The following is a 23,795-nucleotide window of genomic DNA, read 5'->3' on the forward strand; positions in this document are numbered from 1 at the left end:
TGAGACCAAACGCCATAACAAGATAACAATAAACACCAAAGTCAGTGATAAATGATACCTTTGGAATGTCATCCTTATGCATTTTGATCTGGTTGTATCCGCTAAATCCATCCATGAAACTCAGCATCTCATGTCCAGCAGTGGCATCAATCAAAGTATCAATTCTAGGCAGCGGAAAACAGTCTTTGGGGCATGCATCATTCAGATCAGTGAAGTCTATACACATCCTCCACTTTCCATTAGCCTTTTTCACCATTACAGGGTTTGCTAACCACTCCGGAAATTGAATTTCCTCAATGAAACCAGCCTCTAAGAGCTTTTCTACTTCCTGTTATAGCCTCTTATCTTTCCGGGGCAAAATTTCTTTTCTTTTGTTTCACTGTCTCCTCTAATGTGGCTCCAATGAAAGTCATCCTCTCAGGATTCTCGGGGTCTAAAGGAACCGAAACCAATTCTTCTGCTGGCCTTCCTCTATTCTAATCATTTTCTCGAACATCCATATCTTCAATAGGAAGAACCTGCCCCCCGACTCCATCTGCCCTCAAAGAGGCTACATAACAGCTTCTAGCCATTTTTTGATCTCCTCTCTCTTCTCCAATCCCGTTTCGGGTGGGAAACTTCATGACTAAATGGTAGTAAGAGGGGACTGCCTTGAAGGCATGTATCCCTGTTCTCCCCATGATAGCATTATAAGTTGAACTAGCCTTTACCACCACGAAATCCAGCATCTGCGTTGCTTGCCTTGGTTCCGTACCTATGGTGGTCGGCAATTTGATTATCCCTTCCACAGGACATTCTACTCCAGCACATCCATATATCGGCATGTCAGTTGGTGTCAACTGGGAGTCGTTATACCCCATCCTTAGAAAGGTGTCGTGGAGCAAGATATCCACAGAAACACCATTATCCACAAGGACCCTCTTAACCGGGCTATTTCCTATTATCGGTGTTATGACCAGCGGGTCGTCATGGGGAAACTTCACACCCTCTAGGTCGGAATCATCAAAAGCCAATGTTACTTCTGTCCTGGCCCTCTTCGGGGCTTCTCCAACAATATGCATAACCTCCCTAGTATATGCCTTTCTGGAATTTTTGGACAATCCAGCAGCAGTTGGACCTCCAAAGATCGTGTTTATCACAGGCCCTCGAGGGCGTCGCGGTCCTCCAAAAATTGCATTTATAACCGGCCCTCTAGGTTGGGGATTCCGCCCCTGATCGTCTTGGTCCCTCCTACGATCTTCAAAGTTCTTCCTTCCATTATTATTTCTGTCCCCTCCATCTCCAGTATACTTGTTCAATCTTCCTTTTCGAATCAAAAACTCAATTTCATCTTTCAATTGCCTACACTTATCGGTGTCATGGCCAACATCTTTGTGAAACCTGCAATACTTGCCCTTATCTAGCTTGGCGGGATCAGCCTTCAAGGGCTTAGGCCAGCGAATATCTCTGTCTTTCTCAATCTCCATCAAAATCTGACTTCTGGGAGCATTCAACTTAGCGTATTCAGTGAACTTTTGCCCAGGTCCTCCCTTCTTGGGGGTTGAATCAGGGTTTTGTTCGGTTCTAGGATATTTGTCCTTAGCGATATACTCCAAATCAGTTTTTCGTTTCTTGCCTCCAGTGGGCTCATTACTTACTACGGTCTTCCTCATACTTTCTTCAACCTTGATATACTTCCCTGCCCTCTCTTGGAGCTGCAACATGCTCTCAGGGGGTCGTTTGGCCAAAGACATCTTGAAAAACTCATCCCTAGTTCCTTGTTGCAGTGCTATCATGGCTACCTTATCATCAAGGTCTGGGACTTTTAAAGCCTCCTTTGTAAAACGATTCAGGTAATCTCTTAAGGATTCCTTAGCTCCCTGCACAAGACTCATAAGAGATGCTGAACTTTTCTCATGGACTCTTCCACTGATGAATTGCTTAATAAAAGCCTGACTTAATTCTCTGAATGATCCAATAGAATTTGGGGGTAGGCGACTGTACCATCTTTGAGCCATACCCGACAGGGTTTGAGGAAAGGCCCGACATTTTATAGCATCGTTCACGGGTTGCAGCAGCAGTGCATTAGAGAATGTCCTAACATGATTAGCGGGGTCTCCCGTGCCATCATAGGCTTTGATAGTGGGCATCTTGAATTTCCTTGAGATATGGGCATTCATTATCTCTTCTGTGAAGGGTGGAGTTGGATCATCAGGATCTCCAAGGGGAAGGAGATTGCTTGGATCAGTTCTTGGGACAGCAGCCCTTCTTCTTACCGGACCATCCAGGTCTATGATAGGAGGAGGATTTCTCCCCCTAGGAGGTATGTGGGTTCTGGTGGCTTGGTGAGCCTCCAAGTCACGCCTCAGCCTTTGGATTTCAGCCTCATGAGCCCTGATCTTTTCCTGCACTTCTTGGGGATTCGCCCCTGGGGTGCTTTGGGGGCGTTGCCTTCCATCGGCCATTGGCTCTTTTCCAGGACGCCTCCTTCTCGGGGCCACTTCATCATCCGAAGATTCGGAGTCTCTCTCAGTGTATGGACCAGAAAATTCCCGATCCTCAGGGATATGATCCAAACCTCGTATATAGGGGGGCGACCACCCTCGTGCTTCGCTTCGCCCAGCATATCCGCTTCCTCCAACCTCAGGATGAAGGGGCATCTCATAAGGGGGGTTAGTAGTAACAATAGTTGAATATTCATACCCGACGGGTCTAGAATTCACAGGTATATGTATTTGTTGAACTTGAGGATTCGTACCTTGAATAGTCGGGGGAGTTGTCCCTTGTGGCTGAGGATGAGTTGCCCCTGTCTGGGCTTCCCCCTGAGTAGATGCATAAGTTGAATGGGGAGGAACCTCCACGGTTGATGAAATCACCTGGGTTGCCTCTAATGGTGTTTTCCTTCCTCTAGAGCTCCAATTGTTCTCCGTGTTCTCGCCATGGTTGTTGTTGTTTCCCACAGACGGCGCCAAATGTTATGGATAAAAAACTAAGGTTATTACTTGCTGTATTTAATACTAAGATTCGGGAGCTCAAGGCCTTTAATGGCTGCTCTCGTGTTTCGTGACTCAATCTGCCTTTACGAGATGCCTACGTATCTCTGTGAATTAGAGAATCAAGCCAAAAAACGTAGTTCTGATTGGTGGGGGTGAGACCCCTTATATTGGGAGCCCTTGAATTGGACTTGGTATAGGAGACTTGGTGGGCAAGTCTCATAATTAGAATGGACTTTGGAGTCCTAGATAGTAGGAAACTGATTCCTTATCCTTTTAGGTCCCCTTGAGGCTAATCTCCAAGGATTTATATCCTTATCGGGACTCTTTTCAACATCTGATTTGTCCCTTATTAATTAATTACGAAATTAATTAATAATCAGGGCTTTTGGGCCTTTTTTATTCCATCAGGCCTGATCTGGTCCATCAGGCTTAACCTTTCTGGTCTGAGTATCATATATCTTTTTATTGGGCCTGGCAGCCCACAGTTTGTACAATTAACGCAGTATTTAATTATACAAACATAATTTATTTATCCCTATCAATGTGGTGGTTGGACACCCACTGTTTATGGAAACTAAGAAGGAAGAGAAAGAAAGAATCAGGCTAGAAAAGAAGCAAGCTGCTTTGGATGCTAAGAAGCAAAAGCAAAAGAAAGAACAAGCTGCTATCTTGGCCAAGCTTCAAGAAGTAAAAACCATAACAGAACTTCCTGTACAACCAACTGTAATTACTGAACCTAAGGATCTGAAAATGCAAGAAGAATCACAGCAGAAAAGAAGATTTAGATACAAACTCCATTCCAAGAGGAAAGTGAACTTTAATGATGAGGAATTGGAAGACCAGTTTCCTAAGAAGCTTACCACTACAACTTAGACATCAAAACCCTCTGTGGTATTTGAAGAATTCAAAGTGGTTGATCTAAAAAGAAATATTCATGGTGAACCAATTGTTCCTAAGGATACTGGGATAGTTTACCAATTCTTGAGCTAAATTTACCCATCTTCAAGACAAAGAAGACAAAGACAAGAGCAAGCAAGAAAGTGAAACCTGTATCTCTCAGATCCAAAGCTCTAACCAAATCCCAACCCACAGTACACAAGGGAGACATGCTGTACATCTGTGACATCAAGGAGTTTTATGTCATCAACCTTTACTTAGATGAATTGGAAGAAGTTAGAGGAATTGATGCTTACAGACGTCTTCCTGAAAGAATGGTATTCAAATATAAGGGAGGAAGAGAGTTCACATGGCCACTTCACAGGATTCTCCTAGAAAGCCAATCTGTGCTGATAAAGGTCTACTCATCATTCAAAAAGAACTTTGGTTACAATGTGATTGCAAGAAGACAAGTTCTAAAGAAGATTGAGGAGCTAAGGAGTATTAGAGCCAAAGATGCACTTCCAAGAACTCTATCTATTCCCTTTACAGGAAAGAGAGTGCATCTGAGGCCCTATTGGCTGATGGGATTCGAGGATGAAAAGGAGTGAGAAGATTTTTCAGATTGGAGGACCAATTGAGTATCTCTAGCAATGAGACTATATTGGAAATACAAGAAATGCTAGATCTCTCAGAAGCTGATGAACTTGAATTCCACAGACAACTTTAGAATCAAATTGAAGAAAACAACAGAAGGCTTGGGAAGAAATCCAGACAATCAAGGAAATAGATCTATCTGCTCAGACTAGAGGAACATCTTGATAACAATTGTGAGCAATTTTTTTGTTTACTTTGCATTGTTCAACTTTCAGTAATTTGTAGCACTTATCAGTTTTATCTACTATTTTTCATTCTGTATCTTTAGGATGTTTTGTTATCATAAAGTTTCTCTTAAATTATGGCTATAATTCCAGTAGACATAAATTGGGGGAGATTGTTAGGAATATGTTGTGTACTTGATGATAAGCTAAACAAAACACCTTAGTAAATTTAACTTAGTGAATTTTGTAGCAACCGACGGATGATCAATTATAGTCCCGACGGATGATTCAATATAGTCCCGACGGATGACTAATTGATATCCACCGGGTGAGTAGCTTATGTAACAATAAGTCATGTAGCACATTTCTGCAAACAACTTTGTATAAGATTCTGTAGTAGCTTATGAATCATGTAGACTACTAGTAGATGTGCAGAATAGGTTGATTAAATGTAAATATAAGATGTCTTGTAATTATGCACAAATGAAATGGAGTCAAGTGATAAATGGCTACCCGACGGATGTTCAACAAATTTACTCGACGGATGATCAACAAGGCTACTCGACGGATAACAAGCATGTACCCGACAGATGATCAATTCAAATATCTGTTGACAGTGACAACACAGTCACATGCATCGAGTGTTTGCAAAAGGAATGTGGCATCCTGTTTAGCAGGATTTTGAGAACAAAGAAGCATTACCATTTCCATGCTATTATGAAGATATTCAAAGATGCTGGAATAGAGTAGTGAAGCAGCATAGAGTTAGACTTGATAGGTTTTGTTTTATTATCTTGTCTTATTTTATATAAACTTGGTGATATATAAACCAAGTGTAGCTAGTAGAAAAAACTGACTAACAAACAATTAAGAAAACACATTTTTAGCAGAGAAACATTTGTAAGCTGTATTATGTAGAATTTCTCTGTAGTTTGTTTGTTCACTTGTAAAGCAGTTGTGAACTATTCAAGCTTCACAGGATTCTCTTGATATATATATATATATATATCTGGTGGATATATTTAAATACAATAGAAAGTTTTAAAGACTTGTATTTTGATTTATATAATTCTTTCATTCCGCACTTTGCAAATCAAACACATATATATTATTGAGTTAGAACCATTTTTCAAAAATCTCAAAAAGAAGCCAGAATTACATTCAACCCCCCTTCTTGAATTCTTGTTGTATTGTTAGGGAATAACAAAATTGTTATCGTGTTAGCATTGAATAATAACCACACATTGTTGCTTAAGTGCATGAATTAAATAGTTAACCAACGCCAGTCTCTATGGGAACGAACTAGAAAAGATTATATATTACTTGCGAACGCGTATACTTGCGTGAATTATTAGTGCGTGTTTAGCGACTAACAAGTTTTTGGCGCCGCTACCGGGGAATACAGTGTTAATTTATAATTTATGTGCTTTCCATCAGTGGTCGTTAAAGTTCATTGACTCGGACATTGTTACTTATTTGTTTCCTTGTCTTATTTCAAGTACTCTAGCGAGGGTGTATGCATACACGTTCACGTACTCGTAAGAGAACACTGGATAAAGCTGAGGAAGAACTTGTGGTGGTTTGAAGGGAAGTTTTTGAGGAAGAAAAGAAGGTGAAAGAAGAAGAGAAAGTCGAGGAACCAGCTTTAGTAGAGATGGGTGATCAAGCAAAAAATCCTAAGGCTTTGATGGATTATTCTCAGCAAAAGATCAATGACATTCAGTCAAGCATCATCAGGCCAGCCATCAGGGCTAACACTTTTGAGACCAAGTCAAGCACGATTCAGATGATATAGAATTTAGTTCAGTTTGGGGGTTCTCCTACTGAAGACCCAACATGCACATCAGGGATTTCATCGAGATCTACGACACATTCAAATTCAATGATGTGACTGAAGATGCTATCAAGCTGCGACTCTTCCCATTCTCTCTGAGGGACAAGGCTAAGTGTTGGTTACATTCTCTACCAACAGGGTCTATCACCACCTGGGAAGATCTTGCTCAAAATTTTCTCACTAAATTCTTCCATATGGCGAATACTGCTGCAATCAGGAATGCTCTTACTCAGTTTGCTCAGCAAACTGGAAAATCTCTGTGTGAGGCTTGGGATCGATATAAGGAGATGCTAAGGAAGTGCCCACACCATGGCATGCCTGATTGGAGCTACTTCTAGACTCATGCTTGATGCAGCATCAGGAGGAGCCTTGTGGGCTAAAAGCTACGATGAAGCTTATCAACATATTGAACTGATGGCTGCTAATGAGTACCAGAATCCTTCCTAGAGACTGACTCAGGGAAAGGTAGCATGAATTATGGAGTTGGATGCAGCAACTGCTATAGCTACCCAACTTAAGGCTTTGACGATGAAGGTGGACACTTTGGCTAATTATGGAGTTAATCAAATCGCTAGTGTCTGTGAGCTTTGTGCTGGGGGCCCATGAGACTAATCAGTGCGCAATTTCTAGTGAATCAGCTCAGTTCATGAGCAACTTTCAGCGTTCGCAGCAACCTGTGCCAACCACTTATCATCCCAACAACCGCAATTATCCTAATTTCAGTTGGAGCAACACTTAGAATACGGTTCAACATCCTTATCAGCAGTATCCAGCAAAGCAGTATAACCCCATGATTTTTAGCCACCACAATATGCACCAAAACAACAACTCCAGCTGCAACAAGCCAATGAAAAATCTGAATTAGAGGAGTTGAAACTTATGTGCAAGAGTCAAGCCGTTTCCATCAAGACCTTGGAAAATCAAATTGGGCAAATTGCCAATGCCTTACTTAATCGTCATCTTGGTACACTATCTAGTGACACTGAAGTGCCAGAAAAGAGGGAAGCTAAGGAGCAGGTAAAGGCAATCACTTTAAGGTCTGGAAAAGTGGCGAATCCTGAACAAACTCAAGTGTTGATTGAAGAAGCAGAGGCTGAAAAAGAAGTAGAGCAACAAGAAGTAGAAGTGGAACCAAGAAAGACTACTATTGAGCACACTCCTCTTGAGGGTAATACAGGGGAGAAACAAATCTATTCTCCACCGCCTTTTCCTAAGAGGCTGTAGAAGAAAAAGTTGGACAAGATATTTGAGAAGTTTCTGTAGGTGTTCAAGAAACTTCATATCAACATACCTTTCGCTGAGGATCTTGAGCAGATGCCTAGTTATGCAAAGTTTATGAAAGGTTCTCTCTCGGAACATGAAGCTAGATGATTTAGAGACAGTCGCTCTTACGGAGGAATGCAGTGCTGTGCTGCAACAGAAGTTGTCTCCGAAGCTTAAAGATCCAGGAAGCTTCACTCTACCGTGTACTATTGGAAAAGTGTCTTTTGACAGATGATTATGTGACTTGGGAGCTAGCATCAATCTAATGCCATTATCAATCTTCAAGCAGTTAGACTTACCTGATCCAAAACCGACTTATATGACCTTGCAGTTAGCCGATCGTTCTATTACATATCCGCGAGGTATTGTGGAGGATGTCTTGGTCAAGGTTGATAAACTCATCTTCCCTGCTGATTTCGTAATTCTTAATTTCGAGGAGGATAAAAAGATTCCCATAATCTTGGGAAGACCTTTCTTTGTGACTGGCCGAACCTTGATAGATGTGTAGAAGGGTGAGCTCATAATGCGAGTGCTGAATCAGGATGTAGCTTTTAATAAGTTCAATGCTATGAAGTTTCCTATGGAAAATGAGGAATGCCTAAAAGTAGAGTTGGTTGATTATGTGGTTACTTCATAACTTGATCAATTGCTAAGGTTCGATGCCTTAGAGAAAACCTTATTGGGAAATTCAGATAGTGAAGATGATGAAGGTGAAGAACAATTGCAGTATTTGAATGCTTCTCCCTGGAAGAGGAAGATATATATGCCTTTTGAATCTCTTGGAATGGAGGAATTGAACAAAGCTCCTAAACGCCTCAAGCCATCTATTGAGGAAGCTCCCACTCTTGAGCTTAAGCCTTTACCCGAGCATTTGAGGTATGCGTTTTTAGGTGATGCATCTACTTTGCCTGTTATCATTGCATCTGACCTTTTACGTAGTGATGAGGAAAATCTTTTGAGGATTTTGAGAGAGTTCAAATCGGCAATTGGCTGGACTATAACAGATATAAAGGGAATCAACCCTTCTTATTGCATGCATAAAATTCTGCTAGAGGAAGGTAGCAAGCCTACGGTCGAGCAGCAAAGAAGACTTAATCCAATCATGAAGGAAGTAGTGAAGAAGGAAATTCTTAAGTGGCTAGATACAGGAATCATCTAACCTATTTCAGATAGTTCTCGGGTAAGCCCGATTCAATGTGTGCCAAAGAAAGGTGGTATTATTGTGGTAGCAAATGAGAAGAATGAGCTTATTCCTAGAACAGTCACAGGGTGGAGATTTTGCATGGACTACAAGAAGCTTAACAAGGCTACAAGGAAGGATCACTTCCCTCTTCCTTTCATTGATTAGATGCCTGATAAATTAGCTGGGCATGATTACTATTGTCTTCTGGATGGCTATTCGGGTTACCATCAGATTTGTATCGCTCTAAAAGATCAGGCAAAAACTACCTTCACTTGTCTATTTGGTACTTTCGCTTTCAAACGAGTTTCTTTTGGTCTGTGTGGTGCACCAGCCATATTTCAGAGATGTATGATGGCCATCTTTTCTGATATGATTGGCCAGAATGTGAAGGTGTTCATGGACGACTTCTCTGTATTTGGAGATTCTTTTGATGAATACTTGCAAAATCTTGGACACGTTCTCAAAAGGTGTGTTGAGACCAATCTGGTTCTCAATTGGGAGAAATGTCACTTTATGGTGCATCAGGACATTATTCTTGGGCACAAGGTTTCTGATAAGGGTCTAGAGGTGGACAAGGCCAAGGTTTCTGTTAAGGGAATTCAGAGTTTTTTTGGTCATGCGGGTCTCTATAGGCGATTCATCAAAGACTTCTCTAAGATTTCAAAGCCATTGTGCAGTTTGCTAGAGAAAGATGCCCCTTTCAAGTTTAATGACGAGTGCCTTATAGCTTTTGAGACTTTAAAGAATAGTTTAATCACGACACCGGTCATAACTACACCTGATTGGAATGAACCTTTTGAGATGATGTGCGATGCAAGTGACTATGCAGTTGGAGCTGTTCTTGGACAGAGGAAGAACAACATATTTCATTTGGTCTACTATGCTAGTAAGACTCTTAATGATGCTCAACTGAATTACACTACTACGGAGAAAGAACTTTTGGCTATTGTCTATGGTTTTGAGAAATTTCGATCTTATCTACTTGGGACTAAGGTGATAGTTTTCACTGATCATGCTGCAATTCGATATCTCATCTCAAAGAAGGACGTGAAGCCTAGATTGATTAGATGGGTTATTTTGCTTCAAGAATTTGAACTAGAAATCAAGGACAGAAAGGGGACTGAAAATCAAGTCGTTGATCATCTCTCGCGCTTAGAAAATCCAAATGCTACTTCATTGGATAAGACATTGATAAATGAGTCTTTTTCTCGATGTGCAGCTGTTTGGAGTGCAAGAAGAAGAACCGTGGTTTGCAGATATTGTGAACTACCCGGTGAGTAATATCATGCCTCCCGATTTATCTTATGCTCAACGGAAGAAGTTTCTACATGAAGTGAAGTGGTATATGTGGGATGAGCCATTTCTTTTTCGACAAGGAGCTGACCAAATCATCAGGAGATGTATTCCTTACAGCGAAACGGGGGGGATCTTGCGAGATTTCCACTCAACGGCTTATGGAGGGCATTATGGGGGAGAAAAGACAACAGCTCGTGTTCTTCAAGCAGGATTCTTTTGGCCGACATTGTTTAAAGATGCTCACCAGTTCGTCTTGAAATGTGATCGATGTCAACGTGTGGGTAATATGTCCAAAAGGAATGAGATGCCTCTTAATGTACTTCTCGAGGTTGAAGTCTTCGATGTTTGGGGAATTGACTTCATGGGGACATTTGTCTCATCTTGTAACAATCAATATATCTTGTTGGAAGTTGATTATGTGTCGAAATGTGTGGAAGTTAAGGTATTTCCAACAAACGATGTGAAAGTGGTGCTTAATTTTCTTCACAAGCAGATATTCACAAGGTTTGGAACTCCAAGAGTCATAATCAGTGATGAGGGGGCGCATTTTTGCAATCGCAAGTTCACTACTATGATCAGGAGGTATAATGTGAATCATCGCATTGCCACGGCTTATCATCCCCAGACAAATGGTCAAGCTGAGGTGTCTAACCGAGAGATCAAGCATATTTTAGAGATAGTTGTGTGCCCGTCGAGGAAAGATTGGTCTTTGAAGCTTGATGAAGTTGTTTGGGCGTATAGAATAACATATAAGACTCCATTGGGAATGTCGCCATTTTAGTTGGTTTATGGTAAGGGGTGTCATTTGCCTGTGGAGCTCGAGCATAAGGCATATTGGGCTTTGAAGAAATTGAATCTTGACTTGGATGCAGCTGGAAAGAAGAGGATGCTTCAATTGAATGAACTCGATGAGTTTCAACTTCAAGCTTATGAGAACGACAAAATGTACAAGGAGAAAGTCAAGAGGTGGCATGATCGGGGTCTAGTGCTCAAATCATTTGTGTCGGGGCAACAAGTTCTAATGTTCAACTCTCATCTCCGTCTTTTTCCTAGGAAGTTGAAGTCAAGGTGGTCAGGGCCCTTCATAATCAAAACTGTGATTCCACATGGAGCGGTGGAAATTTTTGAGAATGATCTGGGCCAGGCATTCAAAGTAAATGGTCAAAGTTTGAAGCGTTACTATAGTGACACGGCAAACCACGAGGTGGTTAGTGTCGTTCTATTGTCCATTTGAGCTCAAGGTTCTACGTCGAGCTAGCGACGTAAAAGAAGTGCTTCTTGGGAGGCAACCCAAGTTTGTTGTACATTAGTAAGTAGAGGAAGTAAGAAGAAAAGAGAAAATCACAAAAAAATCTGAAAATGAAAAAACATTCAGGGCTCACTTCAGAAGCTTGGCGCGGCCGTGCTGTCCTAGCACGCGGCCGCGCAGTCTTAGCCCACGGCTGCGCTGATTTCACAGAAATATGCCGCGCCGATTTGGCAGAAGTAGCGCGCGCCCGGGCTGTCTCAGCGCGCGGCCGCGCCGTGTCCCAACTCGGAAAGAAAAATAAAAGGCAGTTAGGGGGGGAAACAGGAATTTTTTTCCAAAATCAATTCCCAACCGAATTTTACTCCCCCACATCCCATAATTCCCTCTCCAAATCAAACCCATTACTCCCATTATTCCCATAATCAAATCCCACTTCTATTCCATATATAATTCTCTTTTCACCGTCTATATATACATACACCTCATACACAAACTTCTTCACCGATTCATAAATTCTCAAACACAAATTCTCTCTCAAACACAAATCTTATTCTCTCTATTCACTTGCAATGACACCCAAGAGACAAAGAACACAAATCCATAGCAGCACCACCGATTCATCAAGTGTGGGTGGTGTAAGGCCAAGGTTCTCTACTTCCAAGGCTAAAGCGAAGTATACTAGGCTTCTTTCATCAAGGAACGAGGTTTTCTGCCATCAAGGAAGGATGGTCAGCTGTTGGAGATGATTCTTGAGATGGGCTGGGTTCCTATTTGTGAGGCACCCGCTGCTGTGCCCATGAGTGTTGTTCGCGAGTTCTATGCGAATGTCAAGGCCGAGAATAATGGCTTCACGGTGGTTCGAGGGAGGATGGTGGAGTATAGTGCAGAGGCTATCAGGACTGCGATTGAGCAGCCCACGAGGAAGCCCGGGCAGGACACCTGGAATGATAAGACTTCAAAGGACTTTGATCTGGATCTTATTGTTGCTACTCTGTGCCAGATCGATACTCACTGGAAGATCAAGAGGGGCACGACCGAGTATTCTACGTTCCCGAATTCCAGAATGAACAGGTTTTCCCGTGCATGAAACATTTTTATATGTGCTAACATCATGCCATCTTCCCATATCTATGAGATTACCGTGGAGCGTGCATGGTGGTTATGGGGCATTTTTCAGGGTGATTATATAGATTTGGGGATGGTGATTTATCAGGGGATTTTGAAGTTCTTGAGGGGGAGTACTACGGGGTCTATTCTATATGCATCCGTGGTGACGAAGCTGTGCGTGGCAGTTGGTGTTCATTGGCCCGCACACAAGCAGTTGCAGATCCCGAGTGCTCCTATTGACATCACTACTTTGGCTACGATGCAAGAATGGGATGGAGGCAAGCCCGATCTGAAGGGGCTTAATTGTACTTTTGACAACCTACCTGGTGGGAGGCCAGCTGCTGGGGCCACTCAGGCGAGCAGGACTGCATGGAGATCTCAACTACGAGATGAGGCAGGGCCATCGCAACAGGCACATGAGGAGGAAGGGGATAATATGGGAGCTGGAATGAGCATGACGCAATACAGGTATTTGGCGAGGTGGATGGATGCGATGCATGACATCCATAGCAGGTTCGCACGTGATCTCCCCCAAACATTGGGGACAACTTTTAGAGCCACCGGTGTAGATATCCAGTGGCCAGTTTTTGGTGAGAATTTCGTGTATCCACATCTGGACACACCTGAAAATCCACACGTTGAGGGTGAGGAGCATGATTCTGATTAGGTATGCCTGAATTCATTACTATTACCTTCACTGAGGATAATGAATATTTTAAGTTTGGGGGTAGTAGTTGAAGGAATATTTTTTTATGTGAGTCTCATATAGTTGCATGTTCATGATAGTTTAGTTCATATAGTTTGCATATTTTTCCATGTAGTTTTTTTTATTTTGATAGTTTTATGTTATTTTGTTGATATAGTTTTCATGAATTTGCATTATAACATGATCCCTTAGATAATTTTTCCAGTTGGCTTGTGATATTGATGCTAGTATAGTGATGTCGTGTTTAGAGATGTTAAGTCGTATTAAGTTGATTTGCATGCTAGAGACACTTGTATTTCACTAACTCTTATAGGTTGCTAGAGTGCTAGATCATAGTCATGCTTTATTTGTTTGTCGAGATGTAATCGCTTGTTTATATTTAGAATTTAGGATATTCTCTTAATAATAAAAGACATGGATATTTAAAATTGGATTTCATTGCTAGTTGTGTGGCTAGGTGTCAAATGGCTAGTATCTGTCTCATATTTATATGAGTAGTCTAGGGTTGAATGAGATGTAGCGAAACACACTCATTCAGAAATTTGTTGGAAAAAAGAAAAAAAAGAAGAAAAAAAAAGAAGAAAAAAAAGAATAAGTGTTATCTATAATTGATCACGAGTGGGCTCTTTAGTACTCGAGTTATTAAGTTCTTAGGGGACTTTGTGCCTAGTGACCTAAGGCTTTTATAGTCTGAGATCCGCTAACCTAACGCTCACTATATGGGTACTATTGTATAAGTCTTTTGCGGACCTCACTCATTGCACGATCAAATAAGCATATATGTGTTATTTTGTTCTGAATAAAAGCATGAATCCGTATAAAACTCCAATATAAGAAATGAAGTGTTATAAATTATTTTGAGTCTAGCTTTTATTCTATTTATAAACTTGCGATTGTTTTGATAAGTAGTGAGTCATGATTGTTGATCTAGTTGCAATATTATATCTGTAAGCATCTGCACACACGCACGTCTCTAGTTTGTAAGTTGAATTGTATGATTTAATTAATCTTTTTGCGAGTAGCTGCATTTGTTGTTATGTTGCTTGTTGAGTGGTTGAGTTATTCTATTGAGATCGTTGCATTTATATAGTTGCATTCATGCATTTTTGTTTTTTTTTCTTTGAGTCTGTTTATGCTTGAGGACAAGCATCGATTCAAGTTTGGGGGTATGTTGAGTGGCATTTATGACACTTTATTATTCTCTAATAAGCTTTGAATTGATGCATTTACACTCAAGTTGTTAAGTGTTTTAATGTGTTTTCTAGTGTTTTTGCATTTCAGGCATTATCTAGGTAATCAGGTGAATTAGCATTATTTTGGTGCTAATTTGGTGTCAAGGTGGTGTTGGAATAAAAGCTCGTGGAAAGACGACTCGAAGCAGCAAGGAAAAAGATGAAATTTGAGTTTTTCCCAGAAGGACGGTGCGCCCGCGCTGTGATAGTGCGTGCCCGCGCCGGTGCGAAAGTTTTGAATCCTGATTCTAATGCAATTCTAATTGGGAGACTTCCAAATTAATTATGGCCGCTATATATATTCAAATAAGAACGTTTTCATGAGAGAGACGTACCAAAGCACAAGGAGAGCCGTAAGAAGACCGTATTAGCACGATTCAATGAAGACAAAGAAGATCTTGTTTTTACTTGTGAATCTTTGTTTTAAGTTATAAATTGGATGCTAGTTTTCTTACTTTTGAACCATTAATCTTGTTTCGTAGTTGATTTTGTTATTTAAGTATAAAGACTACGTTTGTTATACCATTTTTTCACCGGAACCCACGTTGATGATGAGTCCGATTATGGGCTAATCGTTATCGTGGGGTTACAACGGATTTATTTATGGATTTCTTTAGTTAAATTGTTTTGATGCCTTAGTTTGTGGTGATTGTATGATAACCTAGTATTGGTTGTGCTTATTCATCTTATAAGAGTCGCGAACTTGTAAGATAACGTGTTAATTCTTAATGAAGCGACAGTGAATTTAAGGATTTAGAACTTGCCATGCTAGCAGAGGTTCATGTCTTATTGTTATGCATGATTCGCATGTAATTTTACCCATCTTACTTGCCCTATATAATCAAGATAGATAACTTGTGCTTAAACCGTTATGTTGTCAAATTCTATAGACATATAGGGTCTCAATATAATTGGTGTCTATTCAACTTCTATCGCTTTTGTGGATGTCTGGTAGTATGGTACTCGTGCAACAAAAGTTGGCGTTTATCAGTTTCGTGTTGTCTGATTAGTGTCATCACCATTACATGCTAAGGTTAAGAACAATAAGGCTATTGAATGAAGTATTTAATAAAGTTAGAATCCCATGTTTGTCATATATCTTAATTCAACCAATCTTATTCTCTTAGTTATAATTGTTAGCTTAATTCTTAGTTGTAAACAACCCAAATTTTTAGCGTCTTAGCATTGAATAATAACCATACATTGTTGCTTAAGTGTATAAATTAAATAGTTAACCAACGCCAGTCTCTGTGGGAACGAACTAGAAAAGATTCTATATTACTTGTGAATGCGTATACTTGCGTGAATTATTAGCGCGTGTTTAGTGACTAACAGAAGGTAGAAGAAGCTTTGTTGGATCCTGATTGGATTTTAGCTATGCAGGAGGAGCTAAACCAATTTGAAAGTACAAGGTATGGAAGCTGGTATCCAAACCTAAAGGAAAAAATCCAATTGACATCAAGTGGGTATTCAGAAACTGTTAGGGTTTATACTGAAATATTCGTTTAAAGTATATACTTTAATTATAAATTATTTGAGAATCTTGAATGCATGTTTTCACATAGTCTGTATATTATATATTGTAGACAATCTAGTATCAAATGGGATAGCATAAGATTAGATTGTCAAACTCCTTATATAATATAATAAAGGTTCACAGTCTAAGTGGTATTAGACAAACCACTGGAACGCCTGAAGTATTATTTAGAAATATTTTATCTTGTCTATTGAATAATACTTGTATACTTTGTGTAAATTGAACGAGATCAAAATAGTAGAATAATTGTTTCTTTTATTCTGACAATAAAGAAGAACTAAGATTCTACGATATTATTATTGCTTAGGTTCTTAATCCGGATGTAGTAATAGACACTTGTATTTAATACACATGCCTTGATTCATACATTAAGTAATTTATTTTAAATTACAAAATTTATGTATTGGGCAATGACATTATATACAGAGTGGGATATTAACTATAAAAGGAAACCGTGTCCGAAAAATACATTCGGGTGATGATGTCCTCTTGAAAGCTCATAAAGATAATTATGCTTTAGTCCCGCAGGTAGATTTGTTCTTGCATAATTATAAGGTTGAGTGGATGATCAAGGATAAAAGATATTGATTAAATTAATTGTCAGAAATTAATTTAATTAATGGACATGCGATATCTTAAACATGGGGAATTTATAAGCAATTAATATGGGAGGCGAATTAAATAATTAATTTACGGAATTAGGAAAAGTAGTGCAAATAATAATTCTTTAGTGGATTGAATTAATATTTAATGACATTGGGCTTGGCCCGGAATGTCATTAGAAGGCCTGACCTAATGGTCCATGATCCCTACTGTAGCCTATAAATATTCTCATTCTCTCAAAGCTAGGGTTAACACACAAAAATGAAATCACATCCTAGGGTTTGAGAGAGGCAGCCGTTTTTCTCAAGGAGCCAGCTAGGGTTTTGGAATTTCGGAGCTTTGGGAAAGGTACACCTTGGGAGATCGAAGCCCACACTTCGTCCAAGGAGAATCATAGAATACAGTATAAGACGTGGATTTGAATCGCTTGCACCGTAGCGATTAAGGTTAATGTTCTATTCGTACTCTTTTAATTAATATCATAGGATATAGGGCCAAGATTCGATAGATCCAACAGAAACAAAATGGATGAAAATGGCATAGTGGTCAGGAATAAAGCTAGATTGGTTGCTAAGGGCTACTGTCAATAAGAAGGAATAGATTTTGATGAAATTTTTGCTCCTATTCACTACACCATAAGTGGCCTAGTGTAACAGTAAAAAAAGTGTTGTTGTAGGCCAAAAAGTGTGGTTGTAAGTTTAAAAAAGGGCTATGGTTACACTTTTGTGAAAAAATAGTTCGTAACCAATATGGCCACTACCTTAGGGGTCTATGGTTACACTTTTCAGTTTTTAGGTTACATTGACAAAACTGTGCCCATAGATGGTATACGCCTACACTTTCACATTTATAGTAACATTTTGAGTACTGTAACCATAGACTTATAGTCACACCAGTATTTTTTTGTTACATCAAATTGTTGTTACCAAAACGCCTTTTTTGAAAAACTCTGTTTTCATTGGTAACACTTTTTATATATGGTAAAATATTTTTAATATACATTATTTAGCTTTACTAACAATTTTTGTTGGCTTTACCTACACTTTTAAAGTATTACTAACATCAAATTCTGACCATTTCCATCACAGTGGCTACACATTAAAAGGCTATGCTAACACTTTATTTAAAAAAAAAAGACAATATAGTGTTTGAAAATACCCCTTCCCATTACATAACCAACAATCATTTCAATATAAAATCCACAATGGCAATCCAATACATCAGCAGCCAAAATATAACTACTGCCAACAATATATCGAAGGCAATCCAAATAAACTACTACCAACAATCCAAGGCAAGCAAAATAACTTGATACCATATAATACCGATAATATATAGCTAAGTACCCTGGCCAAATTTAAGTACCATTTCCAACTTAACAACGTACTAGTTCATAAAAGGGTAACCATGACAACTTCTACTCAGACTCATATAGATCCAGACCTATCCACATCTTCTGCAGATTGATCCAAAGCATTGAGGTTGATGTTCAAATTTGGATTTTGTTGTGCCAATATTTTCATCATCTCGCAAACCCTTTGATCAAGCTTCTCATCCATCTCTTTCTGAAGTTCGGCCTGAATTTTTGCATAGTCATGCTCTGGAACTGGAACTAGAACCGATATTGTGCGCGGTGTTCTTGGAGACTTTGGTTTTTGGTGTTTTTTACGAACTAGCCTTCCAATCAGGTAAGATGGGTGGTGTTCTTTGGCGCCGTGAACCAACTCATTGGCAGCGTCAACACCATCGGTTTGCAGAGTTTTCTGGACCTTGGCCTGTATAAAGATGAAATAAGAGCCACTATTAACAAACTGTCCAGCAGACAAGACAAAAACTCTAAGTGAACCAAACAATAACACTTCATGAAATTCATATAGACTTTAGGGAATCTATCTAGTAGTAGTCATTTTGAATGGGAATTTTTTATATTTCCAAGATTTTTATTTTATACGTACTATCTAAGTTTATTATCTTTTTTGTAATCCTACTTTGTAGAGGCATTATTTTATATGTATCTTAGTTTATTATCTTTTTTATCTTAGTTTTTTAACTAATTATTTTCTTAAATAATTAATTTCAACTCACATATAATCACTATACTAAATTAATGAACCCCGTAGTACTATATGCTCAGATTTTAGCTTTTTTTTTGCTAATTTCAACAAACAAAATATCACAACTTAATGCATCATAAGACTAGAAAATCTGAATAATCAGCTAGAAATCTATAAAATGAACTTACAATTTTTTTCGTTAACGACTTTAGCCATCTCATCTGGTAACTTGTAACTGCGCTTGGCATCTCGTTTATGCGTCTCCAAATACACATTAGCATCGGAAAATTTTAACAACTCTTCCATTTCATCATCATCAATACCCACGGGCAATTTATCAAGTCTGCCAAGTAGCTGAAATTCTTAGATTTAAAGTACAATTTAGTGCAGAAATTATTTTAACAGTTTCTATTTAGGATGATTAAAATGAAATTAAGTGAGTAATAAAATTTTTACCAAGTTGTTGGTAACTTGGGAAAAAGTTCTCGGCCTAGTTGTATGTGGCTCTGTTACTTTTTTTCGTGCTTCCGCATTCCTTGTTGCTATCTCCAATTGGATTAACACATAATAAAGAGAAATTGACACGTAATTAAGAAGACAATTGACACAAAATTAATAAGGAGAAATTAAATATACAGTTTATACCTGAACTTTTTCATCACCCCAATATGTTAAAAGAATCTTCCAATCTTCAAGAAAAACATCCCTCAGCCTATGCTTTAACCTCTCCTCATCCGTAGCATATTTGGAATAATAATCTCGCTTAATTCGACTCTGGGTACTCCTGAACTGATCACTCATGGTTGTAAAAACCCACGATTTAGCCTCTTACGTTGCAAGACTTGATGCCATCAGAATTTTCTTATCCTATGCAGCCCATGCCAATTTCAAGGTCTATCAAATTGATGTCAAAAGTGCTTTCTGAATGGAGATTTGGAGGAGGAAGTCTATGTCAATCAGCCTCCTGGTTTTAAAGATCCAAAATTTCCAATATATGTCTACTATCTTTTGAAAGCACTTTATGGACTGAAGCAAGCACCTAGAGCCTGGTATGATACTTTATCAAAGTTTCTTTTGGAAAATCACTTCACAAGAGGTACTGTTGATAAAACTGTATTCTTTAGAAATGTTAATGGCTGTAGTATACTTGTTCAAATTTATATAGATGATATTATATTTGGCTCTACATATGAAAAACTTTGCAAAAATTTTGCCAAATTGATGCAAAGTAAGTATGAAATGAGCATGATGGGAGAACTAACTTACTTTCTTGGTTTACAAGTTAAGTAAGTTAGTGATGGAATATTCATTAGTCAAACTAAATATATTTATGATCTTTTAAAGAAGTTTGATCTAATGAATTGCCCATCTGCAAAAAATCCCATGACCACTGCAACTAAAATTGAATTAAACACTACTGAAAAATCTGTGGATATTTCAAGCTATAGGGGCATGGTTGGCTCACTTCTGTACTTAACATCTAGTAGGCCAGATATAATGTTTGCTACTTATCTTTGTGCTAGATTTTAGGCTGATCCTAGAGAATCTCACTTAGTAGATATAAAGAGAATTTTCAGATATCTCAAGGGAACACCAAAACTTGGCATTTAGTTTCCTAGAGATTCTGGTTTTGATCTAACTGGTTATTCAGATGCAGATTATGCAAATTGTAAAATAGTGAGAAAAAGTACAACAGGAACCTGCCAATTTCTAGGGAACAAGCTTGTGTCCTGGTTCAGTAAAAAGCAAAATTCAGTTTCTACTTCTACAGCTGAAGCTGAATATATTGCTGCTGGTAGTTGCTGTTCACAGATTTTGTGGATAAAAAACCAATTATTGGAATATGGTCTACAAGTGAACGGAATTCCCATTTTTTGTGATAACACAAGTGCAATGGTCATCACTGAAAATCCAGTACAGCATTCAAGAACAAAGCACATAGACATCAAGTACCACTTCATTAGGGAACATGCGATGAATGGTACTGTGGAACTTCATTTTGTTCCAAGTGAAAAGCAGCTTGCAGATATCTTTACCAAGCCAATTGATGAATCCACCTTTTCAAGGTTGGTAAGTGAGTTAGGTATGCTTAATTATTCTTGAATCATTTCAGATATTTTTGCAAGTTATAATGCAGTTAGAAACTTAATTGATTTTTCTGTTTTGGATGAAATTTTGGCTGTCAAAATTTATGTTACGACCGGTATTTCTAAACCCTATCTATATATAATTGTGTGTTTATAATTAAAATTTAAATGGTATGGGATTATAAATGTGGATGATCTATATGACTGAGTGCCTATAAACTAAGTGTTTAATGTATTTGTTTATATAAAAAAAATTTGAAAAAAAATCTTATCATTTAGTATTTTTAAATGATAATCAAAAGTACTTCATTTTATATGAAAAATTGATTTTAAAAATCTTTTAACAATAAATTTTCAAATTTTATACCATTAAATTTCTAAAATCATAAGCTATTTTATGATATTTATTTTGTGATTTATGGAGGTGCATTTATATTTATAAATATTGTTTTATACAAATTAGGTGATTTTTAAATTGCAAATTACTTAGTTGCCCATACATGCAAATACCCTCCAATTCAATTTAAAGGGCATAAGAGACAATTCACATCCCACTAACCTTCTTCTATCCATCAAAAGACTAAACTACCCTTGCATGCACTTTTGCTTGGTTATTGGAGAAAGGCACTTTGGTACATTCCAAATTCCACTATTGAATCAGTGCATGATGAACCGTAAAGAGAGGAGTTAACCCAAAACCACACTTCACTCAAGCTCATCATTTTCACTCTCAAATTTTCTCTCCTCCCCCTCTCTTTTTCTTCATTCAGCCGAAGCCCCTTCCCCATTCCCTTCAATTTTTCCTCATCAAATCCTTGCCATTCTAGTGTAATTCCATTACCCATTCATATAATATACACTTTACAAGAAGTTTCATGTTTAGGAGATGAAGTTTAATGCTTGCATGTCTTGATTTTATGTGATCTCCAAAGATAAACTCCAACTTCATCTGGATTAAAGAGTTCTCTATGAGATATACTTTTTATGTGCATAAACTAAGTGTTTCCATGAATAAAACTCTTTTAAAACCTTTGCATGCTACTGATCTTTAGTTGTAAAGTCATATTATACTTTGCATGTTAGAGATAGGGCATTATTTTCAAGTATAATCATGTTATATATGCTCTTCTTTTCGAAAAAGTACATGTATGCTTAGTTTGTGTTAAATTCGACCATATATGTGCTTAAAATGAATTGTTTCCTTGATATTATGCTTGATCTTAGTTGTTAAAAGGTAGTGTTCATGATCTTTTGAAGTAGTTAAGTATTTTAAGTCAAATTTATGAGCTAATAACCCTCTTGTTTAGTCGAACTTGATTTAGTGATCATCTTGAGTTGCATGTTAAGTTTTATTTTGCATGTTGGTACTATAGGGAATGGATGATCTCCATTATTGGTTGAGGCTTTAGTTTAGAGTCATATAGTAGTAAATTTGCCTTGGTTGAGATTTAATTCGTGGTTTTAAAGTGGGAGTTAAGGTGAAAAGGCTATGATAGAATCCTGAAAAGTTTTCCAGATTTGCATGTGAGTTTTGTATTGATTTTGAATGGGCATTTCTTAGGCATTGTTAGACCCAAGCCACGGGGAATTAAAACTTGGGGTATAATTGAGTTTAGAAGTCACAAATTAGAAAAACCCAATCATTTAGTGAGGTGCACACACCAAAATTTAGAATCTGTTCAGCAGGGGACAATTTTGTTGTAACTTAGAAATGAGGAGTTTTGACCATGTCATGGGTAGGCCCTCACTAGGCCTTGGTTAGACCTAGTTAGAGGGAGCGTCAGAGGGGTTTTTCCAGCCATAGTTCATAGGAATTGAGTTAGAATCATGTGTCATAAGTTAGTGCAAAACAGGACACTTTTCTGTCCAGAAAACAGGGGAACATTGGACTTTAAGCTAAACAGGGGAACATTGGACTTTAAGCTTAGGCCCAGGTAGGCCCAAGCTAGGACCTTGAGCCACACTAAGTTTGAGAGTTGCCTTATGGTCAGAAGAGTCTAGTGTAGAATTTGAGAGGTAAACTTGTAGTTTAAGGGTGTCAATTGTACTCATAAACCCATTGGTGTCACCCTGAAATCACTATAATGAGCAAAATCACTTAACCTTTAGTTTTAGGGCACTTATTAGTGAGGCCTAGGTTGACCACCATAGTTGTAAGATAGTATGAGTTCAGTAGAGTGTAAGGCCTAAGTTAGGGTCCATAAGAACTTGATGGTTTAGAAAAGGCACTTCGAGTTATGAGGACGATATTAAGAGTTTTGGCTAGTTTAGCATAACTAAGTGACTTGAGTAAGTGGAGTGAGATCATCCAAGCCTAGTGATGCAATATAGTGTGTATGGATATATTATTATGTACTTGAATATGCTATGTGAACATGAGTGGCTATGTGAACTATTATGCTTATAAGGTAATTATAAGCGTTTATGTGTATATAGGCCTAAGTGCCAATGTGCGTAATTTTGGTTTATAATTAGGTTGAGTTAGTGAGTATATATTTTAATGAGGATATTATTATTTTGTGTAGGCTCTCGAGATGAGGGTAAACTTTCCATTAAATTCGAGTGAAGCTCCAGGTGCTCCCACCTGCTAGTCAAGTCAAGCCTTTCTCAAGGCAAGTGTTTCAACCTACATTTTTATTTATACAGCAAGATAGTGTTAGCCCAGATTTTGTATATGATGCGAGTATTCTAATTCACCTTGATATATTATCAAGTGGTTTCAAAACTATCTTTCATATTATATGCAAATGCCATGAACCCTCAAGCATCTATTGCAAGTAGTTTAACTTTGCTTAGAGATTTCTATGCAAGTAATTCAAAAGTCATACCATGCTAATATACCAAGTAATTGTGATGTGAAACCCTGTGCAAGTTATACTCAGTAACCTTATCTTGATACCTAAAAGTCAGCTATCCCTTAAAAGTCATTCATGATTGCTTGATAACCCTATTCTTACCCCTAAAACATGATA

General features: G+C 38.3%; 1 non-coding gene across 1 annotated transcript; it reads right to left on the reverse strand.

Annotated features, from left to right (window-relative positions):
• Window positions 1-6,715: 6,715 nt before the first annotated feature.
• LOC141682253 (small nucleolar RNA R71) lies at window positions 6,716-6,822 on the reverse strand. Its single transcript, XR_012559655.1, has one exon. It is a non-coding gene; the product is annotated as a small nucleolar RNA R71 (small nucleolar RNA).
• Between the last annotated feature and the right edge of the window lie 16,973 nt (window positions 6,823-23,795).

The sequence above is a fragment of the Apium graveolens genome, chromosome 8 (assembly GCF_009905375.1).
Source record: "Apium graveolens cultivar Ventura chromosome 8, ASM990537v1, whole genome shotgun sequence".
In the NCBI taxonomy this organism is placed as follows: Eukaryota; Viridiplantae; Streptophyta; class Magnoliopsida; order Apiales; family Apiaceae; genus Apium; species Apium graveolens.